The sequence below is a fragment of the Anopheles gambiae genome, chromosome 2, assembly GCF_943734735.2.
Source record: "Anopheles gambiae chromosome 2, idAnoGambNW_F1_1, whole genome shotgun sequence".
Classification (NCBI taxonomy): domain Eukaryota; kingdom Metazoa; phylum Arthropoda; class Insecta; order Diptera; family Culicidae; genus Anopheles; species Anopheles gambiae.
Genome location: NC_064601.1, coordinates 43,259,144 through 43,286,602, shown reverse-complemented (window position 1 = coordinate 43,286,602; position 27,459 = coordinate 43,259,144). Strand labels below are relative to the sequence as shown.

The following is a 27,459-nucleotide window of genomic DNA, read 5'->3' as shown; positions in this document are numbered from 1 at the left end:
CCAGAAATTTATCCAATAGAACAGAATGTTACCAATTTGACTAAATAAATGAACTTAATTTAATTATCGGAAATGTATTTAATAGGCACCCGCAACTGTGTAAAGAAAAACCAGTTAGAACCAAAAATGTACATGCAAATATTTCCATTTATGAGATGAAACAGTTATGCCTATATGCAAAAAATTAAAAGTTGCTATATTTAATGATAGTACGAAACGTAAAGGTAAACATGCACCTGCAGGCTAATGCCTGTGTTTTGAAACATAATTTTATATATGTGGTACAACCATTCGTCCTTTTAGGACAAAAAAGCTGTACCGAACATTCTCGCCCGTATCATTTTATGCTCGCTCGTCGTTCGTTGCGCCGGCAAAAGCAATCATTGCTACGTGCGTTGCATACCGAAAGAGCCTACGCGTATGAACGCGACAGCAATGATGGCGAATAATACGCGAATCACCTTAACGAATGCAGTGATTTGTCGTACAACGTACTACAACGGGAAGTAGCATTGAAATCTCTTCCGGTGTTATTCGCTGACTTTTCATTGATCATTTCATCGCCATAAGCACGCTCGGCAGTTGACATGCTGTAGGCGCGGGGCGGCTACGCACACGTAGCTGCCAGGATCCTTAAATCATGCTTTATGTTATCGGGCAGAAATGGTTGCGTTTTTACCTTCCGTCACGTACCTGTTGTTGACGACAGTGGTGCAATTTTCTCTTTTCAGGATATTGGAGATGACGGAAACAATGGCGAATTAACAGCAGCATGATGTTTGCATTGTTTTTCCTGTTAAAGCTTTAAACAGAACAATGAAGTTCTAGGAAATAAAATCAAACCATGGGTAGATGGAAGTTGAAAACTATCAATTTGTTATATTTATTACATTACTTTAAATTATACTAATTTTCAATATGAAGCTCATTCCGACCATAAGTAATGTCAATCAGATTGCGAAAATAAAAAGAAAACTTAGAACGACAATGTTGATTGTTTTTTTTACTGATTCTACTACGAGTTCAACGTTTTGTTGAAAGGCACCTTGCCAAAGTTTGTCCCTAAAATTTGCGTACCAAAAGGAAAACCATGCAAGCTGACTGAGCAGGCAAATGTTTCATTGCATGCAGGAAAATTGTGCTCTCTGCGAGCAAGATTCACTCGGGTGGAGGAAAATGACCCTCTTTGCCTAACCACCATCGAGGAATCTCGTTCAATCACATGCCTTTCGCGAAACAAAGTGCGATGCGTGAGATAGAACAATTTCTCACGCTCACGCTGTGTGCTGCGCTGTCTCTCTCTCCATTTCTCTTTCTCTCTCTCCGAAAACCGGCTGTGTTGCAGGGAAATCGTCGTTGTTTTGACTGGCGATGACGTAGGTGCGTGCGTGCAACCATGCCGTTGATGATGCAACCCCGCACAATTGCACCTGATGCACCGACCTCTGAACTCCGGTGCCACCGAGAGCCATCGGTGCTGTGTGTGTTCGCGCATCCTGCCAAGCGCACGCTTGGTGGTCGTTGGAACCATTTCACTCGTTCATTCGCTTGGTCCTGTTGGCTGCTGGGTGCGTTTTGGTGGGAACATCCTTTCACTCTACTACAAGCACGCTATTCAATAGTACAACTACAACCATCCGTGACCGTGCATCCTTTGTGAGGAGCTTCGTGGAGCGGGCAAAGCAACCGAGCGAATGTTGTGGCCAGCGTTTTGTTTCGGACGTGCAAGGACGCACCAGTACGATGGAGAGACTATTTTGCGAACGATTTGTCTATTTTACGCGCGACTGTGTGTTTGGGCTTATGTTTGTAAACGATTTCAGTGGAATTAACTGCGAGCAATTGTGCTGCAAACAGTGATACATGTGGGCATTCATCTGTAGAGTGTGTGACCTGCAGTCATTACATATTATTGAATTCATTGTTGCATTGTGAAAGCTTCATCGAATCCATTTACAGGTTACAAATAAAGCTTTGAAAAACATAAAACTTGTGCGCAGTACAGTATTTTAATGGCAAGTGGCGAAAGGTAAACTGAATGAATGTGTGTGACTAACTGAAAGTGACGAAGGTGTAACAGAAACGGTCGCCAAATAGGTAAGCCCAAGAATTGCGCTTTTCGTCAGCCGTAAAATAAATGGCCATCAGCCAGCAGTTCAATGGAACTTTCTCGAAGCCCGTTCAACCCTGGTACAGCAAACGCGTTCTCCGGGAATTCACGTGCTTTGTCGTTTTCGTTCGTTTTTCCTGAATGGAACGCAATACCTGTGTCCTTTGAGCTGGAAAACTTTGAGCAATTCTGTGAGAATGAAGCTGTACGAGAGAGGGAGAGAGCGAGAGATTGAACCAAAACCACGAGAGTATGTTTATCTTTTGGGTGAAACGTGCGTGTGGCTGGAAATAGAACGCGTTGATGTAATTTGATTTCTGCCCGCGATAACTGTACATAAAAATAGCCCGATGGAAAAAATCAGAGAAAATTGCGTCTACTATGCATAAGCTTTCGCCCCAAGATTGCAGGCTTTTCACAACGTTCGCAAGCAGTGTTGATGTTCATGTACAACAGGTCCGGTGGGTGTAAGACACGTTGAAAGCCGGCAGTGGTAGGGGTTTTCCTTACCAATGACCTTGAACTTTACTTTCTCACGGCGAAGATGACGCCGTATTGAATTCGATTTCTTGCGCATTTTGTACACAAGCTGCACAGCGGAACGCAAGAACTTGTACGCAAGCTGCTCGTTGGTGAGAAAGTTCAGTGCAAGCCCCGTTCGCTTTCTCACGCCCCGAACGATGCAGGATGAATGCTCTTGCCACAGCGAGGAAGCGCGTTCATCGACCCGTCCCGAGTTCGTCCTGTCCACGTTTCGAGCGGTCGTTTTCCGACCTTTTCACGCTCCCGCGGCTGAGGCGAACGCAAGCAAAATGAACGAACAGCTCGAGTGAACAACCCTGCCAGCGTTGCGCCCCGAAACGACGATGTCACCCCAAGGGCGGGAAAATTCACATTAAAGCCGCACCACCGATTTAGGACCGGACTGGAAGCGTGCCTTGGCTTGCTGGTGCGTAGGTGCGAGTGTTTTTGAGCAAAATGTAGCTTTAAGTGTGGAGAGTGCGAGCAAGATAGAGCGATTGCTTGTGCGGAGGGAGCGCGTTTGGCGTTTTGCTTTCTTGTGAGGTAATCGACTGCCGACGGACAGGTGAACGCCTTTGCCCGGCACCATTTGCCTCACCTGTTGAGGGCCTGGCAGGTGTGCCGTCCGATCGATTGGGTGGAAAGGGAGGGGGGGATGCGGTGAAAATGTCTCAAGCGAAGATTACGCTCGGTCGGAATCGTTGTGCCACGCGAGCGGGATTTTCCCGGGCTCTGACTGTCTGTCGGTCTGTCTGACTGTCTGTCTTGCTGAGTGTCTCCAAGACGGTCGTTTGATTCGGCGTGTGAAGGATGCAGGAATGGAGGATGTGGGGTTTATGCGTGTAATTCCGTGCCGTATTCCCCCAACGTTCATCCCTGTACGGGAAGGTGTTAATATGGTGCTGTCTTGCTCACACCACCAGTCGGATGTCGGATGGCTTTTGTTGCGTCGTTGTCATGCGTAGGGCGATGCAGGGGATGGCAATGGCAGCAGGTGACCGTTTTGAGATATTGATTGCATGATGAGCCATAAAGTGCGCCCCGATGCGTGTGCGGTGGTCCGGTGAGCGTGCGGTGTGCGACTGTTTGCGCAAAATAGCCCTGCTGATGACACTGTCCGGAAACGACCGATGCGCTTCAGGTCGGCCCGGAAAAGCTCCACCGGAGGGGGGTGGTTTTGTGGGCGCAGTGGGAGAGAAATAATTTGTGCATGTTTATTTGAATGCGAAACAGCGCCGATTATCCTCTTTAATTGTGTATTAAATTAACGATAATTCTGAGCACGGTTTTCATCCGTAATTAATTCAGCCAAAGGTTAGCCGATTAGTGTCGGAGGGTCGATTGGTTTGCGTTGAATTGATTTTCTTTACAGTGGTTCAAATTAATGCTGAACCATGCAGCGAAAGCGCGATATTGCATGTGATATAAAATATTCTCATCAAAACTGTAACATCTGCAGGTTTCAGCGTCCATGCAGATCTTTAAAATGTAATTCAATTGCAGCAACAAAAAAAAAAAGAAGCACGTAACCCGTTTTCCATTCAACACACATTTCCACCCTCGGTTTCAGCTGTGCCGCTTAAACCAATTGGCAAACAAAATTGCTTTTTGGTGCACTCGGTGCGCTGCAGTGTCCTTTTTCGAATCGCTTCGATGGCTGCAGCATTCGCAACCATGGCGACTGTGGACGTGGCACGAATGTGGAAAGCAGGACCGCGGGCTGGAGCGGACCAGCGGAAGGCTGTAAAATAAATCGAATCGCAACAAAATAATCCGGCTTGTGGGCCTCGCCCCCCCCCCCCCCCCCCCCCCCTGTAAGTGGGTCAATCGAACATCCGATACGAAACATTTGACCGCTTCCCGGTTTTATCCCTTCTTTTCGCTTGTCCTCGTGCCGTTTTTTATTGGCCAACCCGTATTTCACAACTTTTCACTGTTGGACCATCCCGGCCGAAGCTTAAATGGAGCATTGTATACTGAGGCTATTGATTTTTTTTTATACCGCTTTATGAGTTTGTTGAAGAGCTGCAGCTTTTGGAAAGCGATTGAAAATTCATGCACCATTGCGAGGTAAACGTGATTTTCTGTTGCTTTAGTAGGATGAGCGATAAATCGAAAACACTTCTTTTAGCACAGTTCAGATGTTTGACAGAAATCGTAGTTCAATCGTGCAAAGGTTGTGAAGTTTCAAAGAAATTAAATTCAGCTAGTTGAGTAATATACTTAGTTCTAGTTTTATATTTAAATACAGTTTAATTGCTCAAACATTACTCCTGTTGATATAAACATGGAAATAAAAATATTGTTCAAATCGTTATTGCACTTTATCCCATATTTGTACGGATTATAGCTCTAAATGTACATTATGCATATTCATGTTTACACTTTCGCAGAAGTATATCTGTTTAAAAGCTACTTTTAAAAACTGTGTTTTTGCCCCTCATTTTCATACGTGCAGTATGATAGCAATTTGAACTTCCAGCAAGACCCCCACGTTGCAAAAAAAGGGTTTCATTAGAGTGCCGTAAAATGTACATTACTCCTGTCGGGAGCCGTGCAGCTCTGCAGCCTGCCAGTAGGCCACCAATCGGACCGACTGGGAGGCTTCCGTTTATCTCCGTCCTCCCAGGGCTGACGGTCGGGGCATCGATTGAACCGACCGCCGACGCCAAGACAGCGACACGCGCAGAAAGTTTGCTCATAAATTCAACCTCATTAAACAGCACCTTAAACATCGCTCCCCATTTCCCCGTCGGTCCTTCCGCATTAGGCGTTTCGCCGCTTCCCGTTGGTTTCGCAGTGAAAAGTGGCAAAAGTGCAAAAAGGGTTTGCCTTGTGGCCGTGTATTACGCAACGTGACTGCGGTACCAGGCGTACGGGCGGGTGTGTATCGGGTTGGCTTTTCCATCGTTGTCGCGCTCGGCCGCCGTTGTCTTTCGATGGAGGGCGATGAAGGAAAGGGCCGGGAAGGGAGATGAGGATAAAATCACAAGACGGAGCGTGCAAGGGTGTGGTAGAGGCAGCAGCATATTAACTTTAGCGCCAACCACCAACATCAACAGAGGCACTTGTGCAAAGACGAAAGGCGGATGGAATTAAAGGAGCGTCAATCCGGTGTATGGGTGAATTTGTTTCAAAATTATCCACGGATCGATGCGGTTTACGATAGGCCGTGCGAGGTAGTGTGAGAATGCGAGGGGACGGTGGTTAGCGCGATCCTAAATCCGTATCTCCTGACAGGCGACTGTTCCGCAACGGGTGTGCGGGTTTTCCGGGGCAGGAAGGCCGAACGGAGGAGTTTTCCAACCCGACCATATCCGTGCGACAACGTACATACGGTGCGTGATTCCGCCTCTGCCAGTGCATCAATCGCAGTCGTTGTTGCTTTTGCCAACAGGCCTACAAATAGGAGGCCAGCAGGGAAATTGGCATACCTTTAGTGGCGAAGGGTTGCGGGGAGGGAGCGGAGTTGAAAAACGGAAAACTTTTCGCTCACTCAAAAAGCCGCTCTCGTTCGTGGATGGCAGAGTTTCAAGAGTTTGTTTGTTTGCTTTTTTTTTTTGGTGTTTTGAGTGCGCATTACTATGTTTTCCACTCACAGATGCGCGCCCATCTTCATTAAACCGTCTCCAGAAATCGTCAAATCTCTCAAGTGCATGCCCGGCGTGGAGCTGATGGGGTCCTCGGGAAGCGAAAGTTATCCGGTAAAACGGTGCGACCTAAAAGCGTCGCCGTTTTGAAGTACACAATAATTCTAAAACTTTGCTGTTTTTAGACGCATAACATGCGGCATTAGAATTCATTGCGGTACGGTAGGGTTGGGCTGGAAGAGTGAAGGCAGATGCCAGGGTGGCCTGGGGATAAAGCGTGGGATGACACATGTTGTAAAACATCGGTGAACAAAGCGTCCACACGTAACAGCTGAGCTAAAATGCGTGCGTGCAAAGACATGTTATTGGAGTTGTTTAGTGGTGCACAATGTCTAGCGATTAGGTGTGTAGTATTGCTGTGTTCCCTGATGTTGGAACAAAATTAGGTAGAATTGTTATTAGAACTAGTAATGTTTATATAATTAGTTTGTTTTAAATTCATGTTCATTGACGTTTTATCATCGTTATTGTTGCTCTAGTTTTGTAACTGTTAAATATTAATGTCGTTTATGTTTATGTATCTCATATTGATTATATATTTCGTTTAATTCGCATAATCCAGTGAACTTACTTTAGTCTCGATACTTTGTTCAATAAAACTAAAACATTAATCGGATTCTAACATACGAAACTCTAGATTTTACTGATAAATAAAGAGAAGCCAAATAGTAGTGGCAGCTTTCATGAAACTAACCAGTTTTTGTTTTATCTGAAGTTTTACAGTTGGCAGCTAAAATTATGTAAAATTATCTCAGATTATCAGACATAGTTTTAGCTGATTAGATTTTCGGCCTAAATTATTTCAGCCACACATAAATGTCAACAAACGTCGATTCGTCTCAGAATTAGTGATTTATATTTTTTAATGAAGCAAAAATATGTTATCAAATAAGGTTTGCATCAGTTTGAAATGAAAAATATGCTAATAGTGTTATTAATTATGGATTATCATTCAAATGGAAAACAATACGATTTTGATATGTATTTGTGTTTGTACATAATAGTTAAAATCCAATATTATGAAATGCATGTCTATTGGGTATGAAAAATACAAGCTGGATAATGCATACTGTACTACAGGCAAGCTGAAATTTTAACTTTCTAACTCTAATCTTGATAAGTTTTGCGAAATCTTCAGGTAAAAAACTACAAAGAACTGAAGAGAGAGAAAAAAAAATCACAAAGAATTAACGCACAAGGAAAGTGGGTGAAGATACTGAATGCTTATTGAAATGTTAGTACAAACGTATAATTTGTAACGAAATTAATTCCTCCAAAATACTTAAATTTAAGAATATTCTATCATTTTGCTTTACAGCATTTTGAAAAATTAGAAAGGTTGTGGGATGCAACGTGTCATTTAACTTGATCGTCAAAATATAAAAACAAAAACCGAAGCAATGAAATACAGAATCTTTAAAACTTACCGTAGCAGGATTATTTTATCATACATTTTGGTATTTTATATTTTCACTAGCATATCCGCACCATATCTATATGTACACATTCACAAATGATTCTAAACATTGCTGAGCTGAAATGAGCTTGCTCTATGAGAGCATGAGCTGAAATGGGAAAATAATGCAACACAAACGTAACGAAATAACGTACTATATACTACTTACTAAAAAAGAAAGTCAAATTAAATAATCGGAATGAAAAGAGTTTAAAATTAATCGAGAAAATATGCAACTTTTCAGCGTTACACAAGCAAAAAGCAGCGAACAAACTCACAAAAGGCAAAACAAATTTGTTGAAGTAATCATAAACCGGATCAGAAGTGTAAACCTTATTTCAAAAGCATTCGCCTCGCCACTCTGTTGCTTATTTGCCGTCGTAATTGTATTTGTTTGATGCGGTTTGTTTTTATTTTCTCATTTGTATTGTACACATTTCTTCACTTGAGTTGTATGGTTATGTTTCTATGAAGAGTCTTAGTACAATGCAAACCAGGAGTGAATATTTTCTGTTTGTGGTGTGTTTGTGGACATGAGTCTTGCGGTCATGTCGGTATTATTCAGGACTTATTTTACCACGCAACCGGATAAAGTTAGTCGATATTTCCATATGAGAAACAAGCCATGTATACGTTACAGCAACTTTTATTTGAACACTGAGGCTGTTCCACGAGTAAATATTACATTAGTTTAAGTGCAGAAAATTATATAAATAAATCATAAATTGACTCAAAATAATGTTCACAAAACTCAAACATACTGAAAAATGAGAGAGACAATATAAATTTGCACAAACTGTCAGTTCAAACTTAGCTATTTACTTAATCTACCTAGTATCGCCTGCGGCAACCTACTAAAACCGACGTTCATGTACACTAAAATCCACAACCCAGCATGTCGGGTCGTTAGTGTCGCTTTGGTTCACAATTTCATCGATCCAACCTGTCGGTTCCGTTCGCGCGTCGTGTCGTTCGTTTCCGAAGTGGACGTACGCGCCCGTTCGTGCAGAACGGTCGTGGCCGTAAGGGGTAAGCAGGGGGAGGATGGACGCGCGCGGCTCGGACGGATGGCACCCTGACGGGCGCACCCTAGTGCCATCCACCGCACCCCGCGCAGCCCGTCGCCCGCACCCGTTGATTGTGTTTATAATTGCCGCTGGCATTTTTTATTGATGAGATTCTTGGTAATAACCGTGCAAGCATGTATTTTCTCTCGCTTTCGCACCCTCTGCCAGTGACTCAGTTCTCTCACTCACTCGCTCGCCTGTCGCGCGCATAACCCTTGGCCTCGGCCGATTTCAAACCCTCCGTCACTAGAAAGCCACCCCATTTTGCACCCTCCCGGTCGCATATAGTGCCCCGGCCCGCCGAGGTGAACCGGATCCTTTTGCCGAGGGGTAACGCTCCTTTTCCCCGTACTTGCAAGCACGAATGCGCCGGCACACACACACACACGCACACCCTCTCTCGCTCGCACTGTCGTGAGCTGTCGAGGCGGCCGGCCGACTGCCAGAGGTCGGCGGTTCGGGCTGCCTCAGCGCCCCTGGTTCACATTTTTCGGTTTCCCTTCGGAACCTAGCGTGCCACGGTGTTTACGTGCAGTGGGGTGTTTTTGTGTGCGTGTTTGTGTGTGTGCCCGAGCTGTTGGGATCATGGAATTATGCTGCTGTCGATGCTACTTCCATCGACCTAGCTGCCTTTCGTTTTGACGTTGGATTTTCTTGCTTTATTTTTCTGCAGAGCATCTCACTCTCGCCCGCCCGTTTGATGTTGCTTCTCGCACAACCCGCCAAGAGAGGAGCGGTGTAGGGGAGGTGATTTCCCCGCCTGCCGTCATTTGCCTTGCGGTTTTGGCTATCCTTCCGCTTATGTACACTCTCATGCAAGTGTTGTTGCGATGCGAAAATGTCGTCCATCCCGGGCTAGGGACGATCCACGGACCGACCACGCTTACCGAACGGACCTTTTTCCGATGCAGGGATGAAGCAATTTTGATTGGATTAATTTTTCATACCACCCGTCCGTCCGTGGGCCTAGCGTACGGCCTATGTATGTGTGTGTGTGTATGAGTGCTTTGAATGCGCCCACGCGAATGTATGTTACGTAACTGTACCGAACGAAAGGTTTTGCAAGGAAAACTAGGATAAGCAAGAAATAAGGAAAAAAAGCATCCCATCCGTACCCAAGAACCCTGCAGAAAAGGAAATTCGAGATCCGGCACACGGCAGACCAAGTTTTAGCAACTGAAGCAACCGACGGCAAGAAAAACGGGGAAAACTTTATGAGACATTTTTCTCCCGGTGGGTTCGGGGATTCTTTTTTTTGTAGCGTCCCGAGAAGGAAACAAAGTTAAATTCCTCACAAGTGAACTATTGCTACATTTATTCTGTAACTTTTTTAACATTTGATTTGTGTGCTTTGCGGCGCCGTACAAACTGCTACATTATTATTATTATCATCCTGTTCCAGCGGCGAAAGCATAACCTCCAACTTTGCTTAATTGACTTTGAATGGTGTTTTAAACATCTCTCACATGGTTAGCATACGCCTGTGAGTGAGATTTTTGCGAAAAAGTTTAGTGCAATCATGCTGGAGCCGGAGCATTCGATTGAAATTTTCCACCACTCGACCGGCGTGCGTGTCGTTCCCGTTTCCAAGTGCGCATTGTCGTTCCTGGCGATGGTGATTCAACTGTCCTTTGATCCTTTCTTCAAAGCAATGCACCGGTCAAAATCCGAAACACAACACAGCAACAGCACGGCATACCAGGGATGTCAACTCCACCCCTGCAGAGCCCTCCCGGACGCTACAGTGCGGCGAGCTCCAACGATAGTTGAACCGCGCCAGAATGCCTAGCGAGGGTTTGGGGAGGGCCGGTGGATTAGCCGAGAGTCAATCAAGCAAATTCCTTCTAGCCTAGCTGGGAACGCAACGAACAAAAGCGAACGTATAGGTTTGCTGGAAAAAGTAAACTTCGCTCTCAACGCCGAGCACACAGGGGCCCACCAAAAACATATTCCGAACCTGTCATGCACATTGCAAAATCGCAGCACGAATGTCATGGTTATTGCAATTGAAGGAGCTCATTTGTCTGTTTGTGTGGGCCATTTAGGGGAGGGGGACGTTGGAGCGAACGTCAGTGTGCAAAATTGGCCGCCTCTGCTTGCCGCGTGGTGCCTTAAAGTGGGGATCCAGCATTCTGTGGGGATGAGAAGGACATTAAAGTCTGCGCGTGGGACCACGCAAAACAAACCTACCCCCTCCCCGGGGCACACACACACAAACACGTACACACACAAACACTCACGCACCGGGAAGCAGCGCGCAGTTGTGCCTGCTAAAACATCCCAAAATCAAGGCCCCGGTACACCGACCGCGAACATATTGGCTTTGGAATGAATCCATAAATTAAACGCTTGTCAAACGAAAGTACCGCAACAACAAAGGCGCAAGCGATAAGCGGACAAAGGTAGCGGTGGAACACACACCGATACACAAACGTTGGTGGTGGGCAAGGAGCAGAAAAAAGCACATACAAAACAAGTTGGCAAAAAAAGTAAATAAATCAAAGAGCGTTAGTTACTGAATTGGTTGGCAAAAAAAAAAGCCCGTAAAGGAAGTCCACCACCAGTGGAACAATTCCCATGACCGTGCAGCACACTGGGCTGGGCATTCGGGTTGCCAAGGGTTGGGCGCACGGTCTCAATTAGCTTCGGCGAGTCGGCCCGGCGAGTAAGAATGATAAGGCGCGGGAGGCTCGGCACACCGGCCCGCTCAACGCGTTTTTTCTAGCGTGACATCGTGTACCAGCCTTCCGGAATCCGAGATGCTTCGGCAAGTGGCTTTCGAGGTTCTGCTGGAGATTAATGTCTATCGGTGACTTTAATTCGGATTCGATTTCACTTTTGAGCTTGGATAGGTTCCCGCCGATGGAATTGGTATGAATAATTTATGTACTTTAAGGTTTGTTCTGCTTCGGCAGCAGCGGTGGCAGTGGCGGCTGCGGCGGCATCCGCATGGAGAAGATTAGCTTTTCTTGCCGCTGTGAGCAAATAGATTGAACTCATCTATCACATTACTCTTCGCTATCCGCTCGCGCATTGGCGCGGGGGTAATTAACTGGCTGTTTATTTTCATACGCAAATACGGTTAAAAGTTTGCCAATTTTTATGAGTGTTTTGTTTAAGAGCTTTGTCGTTAGCACTGCCGCCATTACCGAGCAGCGGAAGCATCGCTCTTTGCCAGGTTTTTGCCAGACGATATTTCATCCAGCTGCATGCCGGCTGGTGGTGGAAAGTTTTTCCTCGCTCGCTTGCGAAAGTAATTAAACATTTATTAGCTCATCGCAGCAGCAGCAGCATTCGCTGCGGCCGATCGCACATTGCGGGCTGGTACGCGGGCACCCGTGCAGGTGGGCATGGTACGGCATGGTGAGCAATTAAATGTGAATAAAATTAAAAACACGACAATCTTTCCGAATCTAGGACGGGGACCGGTCGGGGTGGGGATGTGGTGGGGTTTCGCCGGGACAAGCAACTCGTTCCGGAGCGCGTTTCAGGCGCGTGGGGTAGCGGCGGTGCAGATGTAAGTAGATCACATTTATCTTTGCCGTTGATTTATGCCCTCATCTCGCGGTGCGCCTTCCTATGGATCGTGCTCGTGCGTGTTGTCGCTCTACGCAACTTTGTGGAATGTTTAAGATTTCATCAATCTTTATGCTAGCGGTAGGAAGAGAGTAGCGAACAACGATAGAACATGCCAACAGAAAAGGGGTTTCATGCGCAAGTAGCTCTACAATTATGTAATTTTGTGCTCTCGAGAAGCCTATGGCTACACCTTAATCAACGTAGAGCGATGGCTTGTAGCAAGTGATACAACGTGGAGCACAATCACTCGAGCGGTGTGACGAACCAGCTGGTACAATGTTTCACATTAGCAGGAAAGTTGTGAACGAATTGTAATTTTTCTCCTCTCCTGTATTCCCACCCCAAAACTCAAACATGTTCCGAGCCTTCCGAGTAACTGCTCCAAAAAGCAAAAATTATAAATCGCACTCTACACTTACTGGCCAGCTTTCTTGGGCTTCGAAAAGTTCGCTTAAGCCTGTCCGAACGCATGTTTCGCGCATCGCTGGGGGGGAACTTTTAACTGTCATTAATTTGAAGAGTCCGCATTTAATGGTTCGAGTGTGAGATTTGCCGAATCAATTCCAAACGATTTAACAATTGCAAAGGGAAAAGGAAAAGTTTGGCGTAAGTTTGTTTTCTTTTTCGCTGTGTTTTGTTAACACCATCACTCTCGCTAGTCGCCGCGCGGCAGCAAAATATGATCAATGACAGGGAAGCGCTCTTCTTCGCTGGGCAAAAAACACGCTACACCGAAAGTGTCATTTATCTTCGCAGAAAGGGGCGACGGCTGACGGAGCCATGACGGCATTTATGAGTTCTAAATGTGTTCGCCCAAACGACCAACTAATGGGCGAAAAAGTGTCCTTGTTGGAGAACGTCACAATAAAAAACAAAAACAACAACACCGTTTGCTGATGTTGGTGAGCGGTAGGACAGGGCAGTAGGATTTTATGGCTCGGACGTACATCTTCCAGCATGTTGCATTTTGTGATGAGCGACACTTCCTGCGTAGCCCTTGGTGTCGGCTAGAATTATGGTCACACATTTCGTTCATTAAAAGTAAAAGCATTTTCTTGAAACGTTTTAGCATTTCACTGCCGCTGGTGCATGTGGTGGGAAAAGTTGGGCACGGTTTCGTAGCACCAGGCAGCGCACTGCTAATGAGTATTTAACCCGGGCATTCTGTGCCGGCACAGAATGTGCGTGGTTTCGTGCAGTTTTGGGCGATAAAATTAAGCCGTCTGGTGCGGTTACCGGTCGGTTCCCCCTTTCTTCCCTCTCCTGTCCCCTTCCCTTCCTACCCCACCGCTAGTCTCTCCCCCAAGGGAATGGAAGCGAACCGGTACACCCGCTGCTGGTTGATATTTGCTCAAACGTGTCCGACACGTGCCTGGAAAGGAAAGGGAATGCCGGGGCGATTCGCTCCCTCCCTCCAGTGCCACGGGGTAGATTTCAATAAAGTGAAAAAGAAAGCGACCGAATGTCTCAATTATGAGCCGGAATACGGAATTGTTCGGCTGAGGCGTCCATAAATGGTCGCCCTAATGGCTAATTGCTTATTAGAGCTGGCTGTCAAGAGGATCGCTAATAGGATATCGGGACCGCGAGATCTTTCGTGAGTCCCGATTTTTCCCGAAAGATCCGGGTAACGTGCGCCAAAACGGAATGCGCTAGTCGTGTGTCCGTTGGGAATTTTTGAATAAAAAATAAATCCATTTAACCATCGGCAAGTCATTGCAGATAGGCAGGGATAGGAAAGACGAGTCATCTCGGTGCAACTTCCCCCTCCTTGATGTTGCGTCCTCTGTGTGTGTGACTGTGTGCCAAAAGGATACCAGTTGTAAATGTCGTGCTCGGGGGTTAACAATTGTTTGATTAATGGCAATCGCGTTGGTTCACAGCCGCTTTCGCCCTTGCAGTCATCCGTGTTGGTGCCGAGGTTTTGCTTTGATGGGTTTTGACGGCTGTACCGACGGCGATGATGACCGATAAGTCCCTGTAGGTTGGCAGAACTCTGTAGGTCAGCTATGGTGGGAAAGCGATACGGTGAGATAAGAAAATGTGATGTACAGCTACATCCAGCCAGTTATTGGAACTCGCTATTCCATCATCCACATGGGCAGGCTTTAACGTCACCATAATGCAATTCATGACAGACAGGGTGTCTTTTACTCCCAAACGCGCGCTGCTTCAATTCCTCCGTAACTGTTTTCCGCGAGCCTGGAGGGAAGATTCGGGATTGTTTCATCTGGTTTTGTTTTTCTACTTAAAGCTGGCACAATATTCAATTTCTACGTGTCGCGTATACCCGTGCGGGAACGTGTGGCACGTGCTGTTTTTTTTCGTAGCCCAAAATCTACCGAACCGAGAAAAAAACGTACAGTACGGGGGGCAGTCAGTCACCTCTGGTGCCTGGAGCAGAGCTAGGCAGGCAAGCATATATGATAATCGGGGGGGGTTGCACATTAGAATATGGATGAAACGCTTGCCGGTTGCGCTTCGAATTCAATATGTTTACGGGAAAACAGGCTTTTTTCCAATGGTGGGATTGTTTTTTCTCCCTCCACGCTGCACCCGATACACCGGCACGGCATGAAGATGGATAGAGGGGGAGTCTTTTTTATTTTTACTTTCAAAAACAGAAAACCTAGCAAAGCCGCCCTACCGGTGGTGCCGCAGCGTTCTTGTTGCGCGTTTGAAAATTTGAATTCTACGGTAGAAGAACACACAGCGAGGAACGGGGCAATGCCACCCCCTGCCCCGACTCACAGGCTTACGCTTGCGAGAGTGTGCTTGAAGAAATGGAAATTTTTACCCTCCACTAACAAGCTTCTTGGTGCTTGAAAACGGTTATGGATTTCCTTTCCCGGCAGCTCTGGACCTCACGCTGGTCGCGGGATCGAATGGTACCTCGCAATCCGTAGGACACATCAGCCTGGTGGATTGGAATGGCAGAAAAAAACCCTCCCCCCGCCACCTGTATTTCGCTTCGTCCATGCCTGCATGCCTTCCCCTTGTCGTTGTTGTTATTTTCGGGCCTCACGCCCGTAAACCGATCGGGTCGTAATTGAATTTTATTACCGCGGTTATTATGCGGCTGCTGCAGGTTCTCGGGAATGTTGATGATATTCTTTTTTTTGTTGCTTGGTGGGGTCGATCTGCGTTTTCCATATACATATTTATACATATCATGGAGGACGCTAGGATGGTGTGGGTTCGAAGTGGAAAGGGAAGCACTAATGTGCGGTTAGTACAAGCGGTTGGGGTTTTCCAAATTACTGCTCCGAGGGGCGTAGCATTGTGGCACGACCAGCGCTCTGATAAGCCCGAACGAAAAATGATGCATTTAAACAAGTTAAAGCGTTCTCTTTGAAGGATTTAGCAATGGGGCTTCCAAAATGCTGAAGATCTGATGTATTTTTATTGATGCAATTACTGTAAGTGAGCTGTTGTCTGCTCTCCATCTGAAGCTACCGGTAAGCAAGGAATGTATGATAAATTGGTCGCCACCCGGCGTTTACTGGCGGAAGGAACAACTATGCATACGATCCACTGAATGTAACGATTGGTGTTTGTTGCACAGAGAGAGAAAAAAAGCGCTAGACACCTCCAAACATCCATCAACGATGCAATGGCATGGATGCATGATTGATGATTATTTCCGAAAAATGTAAAGCAATTCGTTTTCCCATTTGTTGAGGTGTTCCTTTGCTGGTAGACATGCGCGTCGTATGGTAACAAGCAACTATTCGATCATTACTTCACGACAGCCCTCGGAAAGATGGTTCTCGGATTTCATTTGCACTTATCCGCACTCACTCAGCGAGACAGCGAGTTTGATTGTTTTTCTCATAAATTTCTTGTTCGTTGGGAAAAATTCATCGAAGAAGAAAAAGGCCTCTCGGTGCGATTGCCAGCACATCAGTACAGACTACCTAAGCTCGTCGTCGAATGCAGGAAGAAAATGAAAAGACCGGGAGAGCTCGGGAAAATTTAGATCAGATTACATGATAAAAGCTGTCCGTAGCTTATCGGCAGAGGCTAGGCAGGGGATGCAAGGGAAATGGTTTATGGCAACTACTTCAATGGCTGTTTTTGCTGGGCTGGCTAGATTTATGACGCGAACGTTACCGGGCGCGTCTTGCGGGCATTTGGGAAAATAATGAATTTCGATCGCTATTCGACTGCGTGCTAACGAATGGATATGGTTTTATGGCTTTATTTCGGCAATCACGACCTGTTCCGTAAGGCCGCGCATCAGGCTGGGAATAGAGAATAGATGGGAAAAGAAAAAAAAAACTTACCCGTGCGGGGAAGAGCGGGCGAGCTGGATGAATCAAGCAACCAAACAATCTTAACAAGAAGGCACCTTAGATTTGTCGCCATTCATCTTCCCACTGGGATGGTTTCGTCCCATGGTGCTTGTTTCGGGATCCGGGACATTAAATAAAAAGCGAAATAAATCAGATTTTATGGCGCAAAAGTATTTTCGGACCCAGAGGGATGTTCGGTAGCCCGGCACAAATGAATTAATATTGGTTAGGAATGGGCCGGGGGTCAGAATAACAGGTTGCAACTCCTGGACTGACTGGGACGATGGATTCCAGAAGGTAACACGATGAGTAAACGAGACTGTGAGGTACAGATGAGTTTATTTGGTGCTACAGAAAGCAGTGTTTATTAAAAGGCAGCTATAATGATTGATGTAATCGAATCGAAGCTAGTTAAAGTGTGGTAAAAATGTCTACTTACCTTCAACCAGCGAACAATGTCCACCAGCGATCCTCACTGGTGTCTCACATTCCGTCTTCGCACGACTCGCAGTGAGATGCTCGTTTCCAGCGCCTCGTACATTATTTTAAAGCATGATTATTACCGAAAGGTTGCAGAAAAGGAAAGATTTTCTGCCGGCATACATTTTCTTTAATAAACCAGCACAAAATAAAAACAACTTGACGAGGGTGACATTTTAAGCAAACAACGTCCATATATTATTCATGCTGCCCAGCTTCACGTTGTCCCGTGTTTTGCCCCTCTACCGAGATGTCTTTTGTTCCTAGTGAAATCTTTTCCCTCCGAAGGGTTTGCGGTATGACCTTCCCCTTGCTCAGCGTCACATTTCCTCGCACCAACCACCGCCACTCGCCCATCCAACCATCCAACTGGGCCAATCTCCTACATTCGGTGGACGGGGATCGTATCGCAAGCCTGCTTATCGTTTTATCTTCCGCAGCCCTGCTGTGAGTTTCGCGTTTCGCCGATCCGTTTCCATGGCAGTCAAGGCAACCATGCATCGATAAGCTGCCGCCCCGCGGTCGCTACCCACGCTCCCCCTCGGGTTCGCAGGATGGAACGCGGCGGAACCTGTTGTACTTGCTTGGGTCGTCGCCGTTGGATGGAAGCTGGAACGCCGATCAACTTAACCCGTGGTACGTGGTTTTTAAACTTGGCCCTCGTGCTGCTGCTGCTGCCGCTCGTGGAAGAATATCAGAACATTCTTTAAGCGACAGAGCATGCAGACTCGTTCGGCGCGTTCGCTGTATGCAGAAGAGATAAACCGTGCCACATATCTCGGTGTTTGTGTGTAGCTACAGCAAACGGTGGAAGAGATGGAACCGTCGGTTTGGTAGAGTTGGCAGCGATTCGCCTGATTCAATCGCACCTCCCGTGTGGGACGCAAATTTGCCTGCATTCGTTGCATTCCGGGAAGCAGCAAAACATGGTACCTCAAGATGGAGTTTCGCTCGTTTGTCTATTGTTCTGCGGCAAACAATACATTTGCGTTTGCGTTTCGGGTGTTGTCTTTGTCTTTGGAGGCTCTTCCTCCGGAGCGTACGGGCAGGATTTGTTGAATCGCGCGTTAGGGAAAACTTTACCTTTCGTAGTGCACAACTTTAAAGTTCTTCCAGCATTAAATAATCAACAGCACAAACCTTTTCATCTTACTTTACTGCAAAATTCATCTGTGATTGTTCGCCCACATGGGCGTAAAAAACTCCGACTAGGGCGGTGGGTGGGCCGATTTATGAAACACGAAATGTAGAAAATTGGTATCGAATTTCTCATCAAATCATATTCATCAGACAGGAAAATGCAGCCACCACGAACTGTACCAACAATTCGCAATCACAAAGCCGAAGGGAATGGTATCTACACAATCGGGTGTGATCTGGTTAGGCCTGCCAACAATCGGAACGCAAACACACACATACAAACACACACATACAACAACATCAACATTCGATACTAATTGCGCTAGAATGGACGGCTTGATGAACTTGTCCCTCGCCAGCCAGGCCAGTTGCGGGGGCAGACATCCCGGGCATCTAACCGCAGGGTGCATATGATCCTGCCTTTTATGAACCTGCCCCGGCAAAGGTTGAACTCTGATTTTTTTGTGTGTGTTTGCCGCTCCTTCTTACCATTATTGTCATTGTGAGTTCCGCCGTACCCCACATACAACTTACCGGTGCGCCGGTGGCGGTGCCCATTGTACGGCCAACTGGGCTCTGCAACCGGTAGTGTGCCCTTAGGGTGACATCTGAGGGTCGCTGTTGGATTAGTTAGTTTTTGATGTCGGCATGATTGGTACTGGCGAGGGTTCTGCGTTTCGTTTTTTTTGCGTTTTGTTATTGTTGTTCGATCAGTGTTTATTTTTTCGTTCTATCGCTTGCTATATTTTGTATGGGTTTCCCTTTTGGGTTAGTTTGGGCGACCGCAACGAGGAAAGTTGAAGCGTTTGACTCCTTTGCTCGGTGGGTCAACAAATCAGAAACCATATCAACACGCGGAAGTGACCGGCCTGGGAATGTGTGTGTGTTTTTTTTTTTGGCGAGCCAACACAACAGTAAGGCCTGCAGGGCCTGAACGGTATTGCATGTTTTGTTTTGGTTAGCTTAATGTTGTTGTGCAAACTACGCTCAAAGCCGGCGTGAGTGTACCATTCAAGCAACAACAAATACTTGAGAAAAATGTGAAGGGTAGAAAAATTCGTTTTTTGAAGTTAATTTTAAAAAGAATCAATATTTCATGTCGATCTACACTAAGCCGATTAGCACGCGCTAAATTGCATTTAATAAAAATCTAAAAGCAATCGCTCCGATATCCAGCGTGGATTTCAATCGTGCAATTTAATTTAAAATTTTCTCGCTATGATAGTGCGAGCGCCATGTACATGGGCAAAAAACGCAATCTACCACGCGCACATGCGGAATGGTAGTGTTATTTTGCCGTAAAGCTGGTAATATTGTTGTTGTTGTTCGTTTTTCCTAACGCTCGTCCGCTCACAAAATGGTCTTATTGGAAATAGTTTTCTTTCAAACATGCTTTGCTGTATGCTGAAGGGGAATTGTATTTTTTTATATATGTTGTCTGTTTGTTTTGTTGTTTATCGTATGGTCGAATCCGAATTGCATTACCGCGTCCGATCGTTCCATTTGCCGATGGGTTTGAGCACTGCTTTGCTTTCGAAGCGCTTTCTGTTTTCCTATTTTATACAGACGATTTCTTGTTTTGCTTTCCACGTGAGCTGCAGCTCGTTCACAGTCAGCCAGCATATAGCTGTGTGCTAAAAAAGTGTATGCAGAGAGAGATAGACAGAGAGAGAGAGAGAGAGAGAGAGAGAGAGAGAGAGAGAGAGAGTGAGAGATAAAAAAAAACCGTTGTAGAACGTTAGAATCTAGTTTGATTTTTCAGTGGCATAGTCAAATGAATATAGCTGAAAAAAACGGTGACAGTGAGTAGGAAAAACAAACGTTGGTATCGCTGAATTTTCCTTTAAATTGCATTAGCTAAAGCGCTTAGATGAACACTGTAGCAGAATAGGATAGACGCCATGTGAATGATTAAAAGAAAATGTTAGAATGCTTAACGATGTTGATGGAAATTGCCATAACATTGTACTTTAATGGAGCTTGGCATTATTTTAATCAATTTTCTTTCAAACGAGTAACGAATCTATTTGACGTGTGAAGGGTAATTTACGAGCAGTCCATCCTTTGCGAATGGCAGTCAGCTTGGATGAAACAGTGGCCCAAACCGTTCGTTGGCTTGGTTACGATCGCAGCCCAATTGCGAGGTTCGGCCGGCTCCAAGAGCCTATAATTTGTGGGCATTTTTTCTTAATTGTTACTTTCGAAATGTGGCTCCGCTTGATTTATTGTTCTTCAGCCCGGCATGCCTATTTGTGCCGATCACTTGCCCAAACACTTGTCGCACACATCAATCGTCAGTGCAGGGGCGTTCTGCAGCGGTTACTTCATATGTGCTCGGTCCGTTATGTTTTGGTTTTTTGGTATGCGAACGATTTGATAGATGATTGGCACGAAGTGAGGATTGAAAATTCCACAACAAACATCAAACAAGTTTGGCCTCACATCAAAATGACTATTAATATGTTTTGCGCTAACCGATGGAATATTGTTTAATTTTATCAAACATTCTCCTTTAATAAATGACATCGAATAGTTTAAATACGCCCGGCTGAATGTAGGTGTTTTTCACCATGACACTTCTCCCACCCTTTGCTTCGCTCGTGGTGCCGATCATTGGCTTTAGCCCATTGCCCGGTACCTTCATATTTCCCAGATCTAAGCAAACGATGGGCTGGAATTTTCTGTTGCTATGCTACCACTACACTACCACCCCTCTCTAGCGGCAAGGTACAATGTGTCGGTGCCAATCCTTTTCCTTGCCAAAGCAGCGGGATGGTTTGATGGGGGAATATATTTTTTTATTAGTCAATTTATCGACCAAACATGTCTTTCAGCCCGCAAGGAAGCAGTGCACGCTAAACGAAATTAAAAACCAGATTTTTAATTACGATAAGACCGCGGGAAACACATCAAAACTCCATCACGCCAGCGGATCGTGGACCCGCGGCGGGGTCGGTTTGTGAGAAGAATCTGGCGGAACGGCAAGCAGGAAGAATGTGGCTCTCGAACGTACGGCGGCAGTGGCCTGACACTGAACGGTGGCGACATGTAAGAAATCCCGAACGACAGGCGCTTGATGGGTGGAAAGTGTCTGAAAGCGGCGCTGGCTCCCGTTGGAGTGTCTTTCCGATCTCATATTTCATTTCAACCTGCCATCGGAGGCGACTTGAAGACCCAACGATGGTACCGTTGGTGGAACCTCGGAAGGAACCGGGGAGAAAGTCAGCTTGAGAAGGTTGCGGTAAACAGCGAATCGCGATGGCAACAGCAGCGAGGAGCGAGAACAAGCGCGAACAAGAGAGAAGGAAAGAACAGTAACGCAAAAAAGGAAGCAAAAGGTAGTTTGCAGACTCACCAGCAGACTTTTCACCAGGCCGTGTTTTTGTTTCTCTTGTTTGGTCATACTTTGGCGAGGTGCAGCGTGAGCTAAAGATGGCCAAAATATTTGCGCTCGAAGGGTTCGGGCTATCGGGGCGGGAGTGCCTGTTTGCCATTTTTCTTCACCAAGGTGCTTTCGGCCAAGCAGTAACGATGGCCTTGCTGTGGTCGCGTAATAATTTATGTGTTTCCTTTCAAAGAACGACAGCTAATTTTTGCAACGGTTTGCGTCTTCGTGCACGCCCGGAAGGTGCACTTACAGCACTTGGTGGGTAATTCTGTCGTTTCTTTATTGTCTTTTAAAAAGCAACCTAAACCGTAGGAGTAATGGGAGGGAGTACGTATAGATTTATATTTTGTTGAACTGCAACATGCCAGTACGGCCTTAAATCAGTGGCCACTCGTTGAAAGGCGTTTCTTTTTCGGAATAGATGTGTCCTTCCGGTCTGATGCTATAGTAAGCTAATTAACCACAGGACGTTGGTCCTCCAGCGAGCAGCAGCAGGCTCATATCCTTTCGATATGGCTTTATTTATTCCTGGCAATTGACAAAGTGTATTACTTCTTGTTTGGGTCTGTTTTGTGGTTTAGTTACTGTGTTTTTATTGGTTACATCCTTATCGTAAATAATACCTTTTTATCCTCCTTTAGAAGGTGTACTGTCTAATGGTGTGGTGCATTTATTAGGAAATATGAGCAAAATAAGAAATAAAAAAACATTAACCTGTCAAAAAAAAAAACAATAAAAGTTGACAGGAGCAACTGAAACAAAAACAAAACTAAATTGAAACTGAAATTTTGGCCAGGTTTGACACAAAGTCAGTCACTGGTACAACTAACATATGTAAAAATGTTAAAGCTGTACAATTTTAAAGTTCTTTGATCTTTTGGTGTAATAACAAAGCATACACTCTTTCTCCGAGTTACGCAAAAATGCATTACGCAAAATCGAACATTGCGTTTTTCAGCCAAAATATAGTTGATGATTGGTTATTTTTGATAAAATTTTATATCTTCATATTTTATTCACTTTTATTCACTTAATTACTTATGTAATAGATTCGTAAAGAAAATTATATTTTTCCAGCCTTTTTAACAATTTGAAACTTTTACGCAATAATTCAGTTTAGTTTGCATTTGACATTTGCAAAATTAAAAATTTGCGTAACTGGAACTCGCGTAACTCGAGGAAAGACTGTTCTCAAAGTATTTTAAAATTGGTTGTAAGTGGTTCGTATTTTGATCGCAGTTCAAGTATTTTTTGTTCTAATTGTTTTGTAATGTAGAATTCTAAATAAAATTAAAAAAAAGAAACTTGTCTTCACTTCTAAGTCAGCAAAAACGCCCTATCCGATTTGTTTATCTTTGTTGAAAACTCTAAGCTCTTTTTTATCAAAAGGATAGGATAGCTTATTTATCAGAAATAATTGTGTTGGTTACGCCTGCTGCGGTTGATGTTGCTGTTGCTGCTGCTGCAGCTGCTTGCAATTCGTCTGTTTTGTGAATGTTTTCTTCACGGAAGATCGAATCGATTCTCGTTCGTACTCGAATTGAAGCCGAATCTTTTCTTGCTCGAACTTCAGATTGGCCATTTTGAGTTCGAACTTCTTCAAGGCCATTTCTCGTTCTAGATGCTGCACTTTTACAAGTCGTGTAAGTGCAGCTTGTATTATGCTTTTAGTTGACGCCCTTTTTGATGCGTTCGTGGTAGATGTCATCCTTGCAGCGTGGATCATCATGGGCACTTCTTCTCCTGTGGACAGCTTGTTCGCCGAGGTTTCGCCCTCGCTAGATACTGCTTCTTTGGCCTTATTATCACCGTCGCAACTATCTGCAGGCTTCCTCGTCTTCGCGTTGGCTTCCTCGGAGGTCATTGTGTAACCCGTCTCCTTAGCTTTGCACTTTGACACCTTTATCATACACGAATCGCAACACAACGCCCGGTATTTTGTCACTGTGGTGACGCCGACACATCCGTGGTTGTACCTCATTTTGCACTTATTGCACAGCACCATATCATTCACAGTAATATGCCGCTCGCAGCCACCACAATTAAACTCGCGTTGATTCATCGCGATAACTATTTGCACGAATTGTAGTTTTCGAAAGAAATATTCGCACGTATTTTTTGAATGTAGTTACGCCTGGTAACAATCCGTTTATTTTTGTAGCTTTGTAGACTTTCTTGCAACTGGCTCTCGCGTATAAGGTTTTCGCCGCACAGATCTCGCACGAGGTCGATATCGTGCCAACAAATTGATTAAACTGAACAAAATAAACAACATAGAATACTTTACAGGATGCAATGTTGTTCGTTATTTAGTATATTGCTGGAAATTTATATATTTTATACATTTTTCTTTTATTTGGCGTAACGTCCTACGCTGGCATGCCGGGCCTATATAGACTTACTTCAGTTTCGTATAGTTCCGAGTTCAGTTCTGTTCAGTACGAGTTGACGACTGTACCACGGGATCGCCCCTTTATACATTACCGCATTCAATTTTAAAAGGATTTTTTGTAAAAATTACGTTTTTTGTTTGAAGTACATGCATGAGCGTTTTAAAATGACACTACTCTATTTAAAAAGCCTTCACACAAATTGTTTACGAGGGTTTCGCTAGTCAGTTTAAATTAATCACGGTGTGTTGTTGTTTGTTAGGTCGGTTGATCAAACCTTCGTTCTGATAGGACGAGTTACGAAGGTTTCTCACCTTTTTAGTTTTGGACGTGATTTGAATGATGAACTGATTGTTTACTAAAGATTGAGTAAATAATACTAGTAACTGGAATTCTAGAAGAAAAAACAAGGAAAAGGTAAACTAAGATTTTGTAGTTTTTGATTGTGATAATGATTTATGTTTTTTTTTTTAATTTCATATTTTCCTTGTTTCTAACATTTCAAGATTTTATAATTAGACTGCAAACTCCTCCAAACAAACGCACAATGAACCTTGGCTGCTCACAAAACTACAGTGCCTAATGGCACTTGTAATTCTGTGTTTAAATCTGTGTGGAGGGTACTGCGCAAACAGGTATCGAAATGTTCTCCAAAATCCTAGCCACTTGTGGCAACCGTCGCAAGGGATACTTTCGAAAGGGACTCTAATCGGAAATTCTCCGAATTCCAACAATAAGTGCAGTTAGGGGTGTGAATGATCTCATTAAGTGGTTTATAATCCACTGGCAGGTGTGGATGCGGCTGGAATTAGTTTTCACGCCGGAAAACAGCCCTAAACTGTCATTGAGCTAACGGGCTTTGCGCATTCATTTTGTGGTGATAGCAAGTTTAGTTCCAATTGCAGGCGTTTTGTTTCAAAGCTAATAGTTGTAAATTCATGATTTGAATGTGATGATGGTCGTTTTGGTGAGGTGGATAGTTCCGTGATAATGTTGAAATTATATATTATGCGGTGAATCGTCATAATTGCTCTGAAGCGATTCGAATACGTATCATGCAGATTGTTCGTCAGACCGGTCGCAAAATTGTAGGGAAATATAATTTACGCTTTAGCAACAGAAAACGCCAATGAATATTAATAAAGCAATACGGTGTTAAGAAACCGCAAGAGTGTTGTTGTGTTACAGTAAAGCCCACCTTTTTTGTTGCAATCGAAATATCAATATCACGCGCAGCTACACTTGAATATGACCGTTTTATAGCCATAAATCAATCGACAACTGTGAGGAACGGCTTATCCCGGGCGGTACAGGGTGAAGGACTCCAGGTAATGCATTTTATTAAACGCTTCGATAAGAACAACAATGAAATGCATTTTGGGCAGTATACTGGGTGGGGGGTGTCAATATTTTTGCAATATATTATCAACTGTTTTTCAACTGTGAATCGGTGGTTTCGGTATCCAAAAACAAAAATGGAATAAAAATGATGTCCGTAGGAGTAGAAAACAAAAAAGAGCAAATTCCACCCTCAGGCCCTCACACGCACAAACGCAAACACACGCATCAATGGATTTTAACGAGAAAGTGATTGAGAGGCAGTAGCCTGTTGGAGGTTTAATTAATTTAAACAGGTGCGTACAGATTCGGCCATAGACCGGGCACTGCGCAGTGGAATCCGACGGCAGGCAAAAAGGGGACACCCAATTTCATCAATACACCAGCGGGCCCACCAGGCTTCCGGCGAGGGCGAGAAACTGTCAAAAAGATAATGCCAACGGATGAGTGCAAAATTTATGAGTTTTTAAATAATTCGCTGCAGCCAATGAGGTGCCGCCGGGAGTGCCATTGCTGAAATTTTTGGTGTTTGTGACGGGACAGAAGGAAAAACGGCGGGAATGGGTTTTGTTTGAATATTCCAGTTTGTGTTTGAACGTTATCAGTGTTTTTGAAGTGCATTCCCCTTTTTACCCAGCTACCTTGCCCCTTGATTATAGTGAAATATGGTGCAGCATGAACAAAAAGGATAAAATTGCAGATAAAGCTTTCGGCAGTTCAGACGAAAAAAAGGTAACACCACTTAAACGTTGTCATTCACAGCTGACTTCTTGGCGATTGACAGTGGAACTGATTTGACTGGCGGTTAAAATCATGTCCCTGTCCGTATCACTGGGCTTCACTTGATTAACGGCCAGCGTGGAGAAGATTACACGTAGGTGGTCCCGCGCTTCACTTTTTACTGTTTGCTCCGATGCAGTGTGTCAAACGATGGAGCCTTGTGTGATAATAATTCAAACCGAATCAAATGCAGTCCAGCTCGAGCACGAGCTTCGTGAGCGATGGATGGGCAAACAATCGTTAAAAACACATGTTCCATTAACTTTAATAATGGTACGGGTAGCAGAGTGAAAATTGTGGGTATTTTTTTGCATGATGTGGTGGGAAGTTAAAAATGTAAAACATCGAAAAAAGAACATGTAAAATATGCGTACGTAGGAGTACAAGCCAAAAGCGACGTGAAATGTAGGCGGTAAAGGACACGAGACGAAACAGAAAGATAACAAAACATGTATGCAGGAAACGTATATTTGGAATCGGGGTAAAGGGTTTTTAGCAACATTATAGTTGTGCTAAAAATGAACCCCAATACCACCTACGTAGAGTTTGTTGTTGCATTTTTCCATCACTAAAACTGCGATAGAATCGCGATGCTTATCGGACAAATTGCCAATGTCATTTATGTGTTGCCTTACTGCGGTTACCGTTGATGTCACCTCACTGTGATGTACGCTCACTGAAGCATGGACCATGTCTAACCCCAGAAGCATTCCAGAGATCGATCGCTCGGCCAAGTTGAAGCTAGATTAAAAGCTTAATGGCCATTCTTGGGACATTGCGTCACTGGCGGGACGTCGACGTGAGTGATAAAGCTGGGAAGGAATTCATAAATCAATTAAAATGCCAAAGCAACTTGAAGATGAAACTTTAGCCCATTTCGTCCCCGAAAGCATTCAAGCGGACAATGCGGTAGGGCGGCCAATGCGTTCGTCTGCGTGCAGGGATACGGGACATCTTCAGATCTGGTAATTGAATCAGATTGCAATTTGGTCTCATTTTAATTATTGTTCTTAAAACTCTCCGCCGAAACGAGCCCATCGTAGCCGAGGAACGGGGGGTTATGTTTGGGCGCAGGCTAGGTACGAAGGGTACGGCGCCTGGAAAGGATGCGGACAATGATGCTCGAAGATGAGTAGAGTTTTGAAAAGGTTTCTTCCGGTAATCTTTAGTCTTTAAGACGACAGTTTCTTCACCCCGCCTGGAGGTCAGCAGTACGAAAGGAAATGGGAAGCAAAGATGTTGCTGCACGGCCTTTCTGTCGGGA

General features: G+C 44.8%; 1 protein-coding gene across 6 annotated transcripts in view; it reads left to right on the top strand.

Moving 5' to 3' along the window:
• The first annotated feature begins 1,579 nt into the window (after positions 1-1,579).
• The window catches only part of LOC1271567 (protein winged eye), a 309,805-nt gene continuing 283,925 nt past the window's right edge, over positions 1,580-27,459 (top strand). For 2 of the 6 annotated variants that reach the window (XM_061647327.1, XM_061647328.1), the window contains exon 1: positions 1,588-2,097. The gene's annotated coding sequence lies outside the window, so the exon portion shown is untranslated. Of the gene's footprint in view, positions 2,098-27,459 lie in introns of all 6 variants that reach the window. The other 4 variants (XM_061647330.1, XM_061647326.1, XM_061647337.1 and 1 more) reach the window with 3 other exon arrangements.